This window comes from Rhinopithecus bieti, unplaced genomic scaffold, assembly GCF_001698545.2.
Source record: "Rhinopithecus bieti isolate Rb0 unplaced genomic scaffold, ASM169854v2 scaffold_4129, whole genome shotgun sequence".
NCBI lineage: Eukaryota > Metazoa > Chordata > Mammalia > Primates > Cercopithecidae > Rhinopithecus > Rhinopithecus bieti.
Window position 1 is genome coordinate 1,003,212 of NW_016804391.1, and position 2,332 is coordinate 1,005,543.

Consider the following 2,332-nt stretch of genomic DNA (forward strand, 5'->3'; position numbering starts at 1 on the left):
ACAGACTCTCGTACTGTCACGGATGCTGGAGTGCAACGGCACAATCTCGGCTTACTGCAACCTCCCCCTCCCAGGTTCAGGCAGTTCTACTGCCTCAGCCTCCCGAGTAGCAGGGATTACAGGTGCCCGCCACCACACCTGACTAATTTTTTTTATTTTTAGTAGAGTGAGGATTTCACTATGTTGGCCAGGCTGGTCTCAAACTCCTGACCTTGTGATCCACCCACCTCGGTCTCCCAAAGTGCTGGGATTACAGGCGTGATCCACTGCGCCTGGCCAGTTTTTTGTTTTTTGTTTTTTGTTTTTTACGAAAATGGGAACAGAAATTTTTTGGATTTGAGATTCTGTTGGATTTTGGAATATTTGTGTTGTACCTACTGTTTGAACATCTCAAATTTGAAAATCTGAAACCTTAAGTGTTAACATGAACACCTTAATAAAGTTTGGACAGTATTTCTTTTATAAACAATATTATTGATATTGCTAACTATTAACATTAGAAATGAAAGTCGAGAAAGATAATTACCTGCAACGTTAGCACCCAGAAATACCCAATTGTGTTGGTGTTTGATTTCTTTTAAGTTTTCATTTTTATGCGTCTCCACCTCAGAACAATAATCTAAATTTACAGTTAAATTCATAACAATACCTCAGTGGTGTACCATTGAGTCCTAAAATTCTAGAATGTTAATCCCAGTCTTGTGTGTACACTAACATGCCTTTTGTGAAGTCTTTTGAAACCTATCAGATACAGCCTGGAGTCCATTTTGCTGAAGAGTATCTAGAATATCTGCTACCCTAAGAAGCAATCCTAGTCCTTTCCATAGTAGTTTAAGTTTTAAATTGTTCACCGTTCTGAGTAGTGTGATGAAATTTTGCACCACCCTGTCCTGGATGTGAATCAACATAACCACACTGTGTGTGCTGCCCATCGGTTAGTCATTGACATCATCAGCTTTTGACATCCAACTGTGGACATCGGCATGACTCAATGATTCAGGATCACCCAAAACAGATTATCCCCCTTCTTAGGCATAGTCAGAAGGTCGATAGTAGCTACATCACAATTCCTAAGTCATTCACTCTATCTCATCTTGTAAGCGTTTTGTCATCTCATATCAACACAAGAAGGGTGAGCACGGTATGATGAGATATTTTGAGAACAAGAGAGACTATATTCACATAACTTGTATATGGTATATTGTTCCTTTTTCTTATTGGTTATTGTTCATTTGTTACTGTGCCGAATTTATAAATTAAACTTGATTATAGGTATATACCTATAGGAAAACTGTGTGTGTGTGTTTGTGTGTGTGTTTGTTTATTTAGTGATCAGTACTCTCTATGGTTTCAGGCATCCCCTGGGAATCCTACAGTGGGATCTCCCGAGGATAAGGGGAGACTACTGTATTTCCTTCCTTCTTGCTTTCTCCATTGCAGAAGAGCTAATGCAGCTTTAAAAGCTGGGGAACTTTAAAAAGTATATATTGCATCATCACTTGTACTGTTAATCAGAATCGTAAACTACGTGCATATTTCTAGCAAAAACACCTATAGGTACAAGACAGGTTGGCCAGACACGATGCTCACGTGTAATCCCAGCACTTTATGGGAGGCTGAAGTGGGAGAATTGCTTCAGGCCAGAAGCTAAAGACCAGCCTGGGCAACATAGACCCCATCTCGATAAACAAGTAAAAATTAGCCTTTCATGGTGGTACATGCCTGTAGTCCAGGCTTGTCGAACCTGTGGCCCATGGGCCTCATATAACCCAGAACTGCTTTGAATAGGGCCCAACACAAATTGATAAACTTTCTTAAAACATGATAAGCCTTTTTTTTTTTTTTCGATTTCGTTGTTGTTGCTGTTTTAGCTCATAGCTGTTGTTAGTGTTGGTGTGTTTTATGTGTGATTCAAGGCAATTCTTTCGACGTGGCCCAGGAAAGCCAAAAGATTGGACACCCCTGCTGTAGTCCAAGCTCCTCAGGAGGCTGAAGGGAGAGGATCGCTTGAGCCCAGGACTTCAAGACTGCAGTGAGCGATGATACCACTGCACTCAAGCCTTGGAGACTGCAGGTACCCTATCTCAAACGAAACAAAAAAACCTGAGAGCTTGGAGAAGTTAGCACTGTTGAAGTTTGTGATAATCAGTAAATTTCAGAACTCCTTTACTTTTGTAGCCCTAATGTTGCTCTAGGAATCCAAACCTGGGGAGACAGATATTATTAAGATGAGACAATACAGTGTAAGGAATTCTGCTTTTTCTATCTGAAATTATGAAAACAATGAAATTACTCTTTGTGGCTTGGCACGGTGGCTTACGCCTGTAATCCC

At 40.6% G+C, this 2,332-nt stretch overlaps 1 pseudogene; it reads left to right on the forward strand.

Annotated features, from left to right (window-relative positions):
• Nucleotides 1-247: 247 nt before the first annotated feature.
• LOC108526854 (uncharacterized) lies at nt 248-2,067 on the forward strand (annotated as a pseudogene).
• Nucleotides 2,068-2,332: the final 265 nt, after the last annotated feature.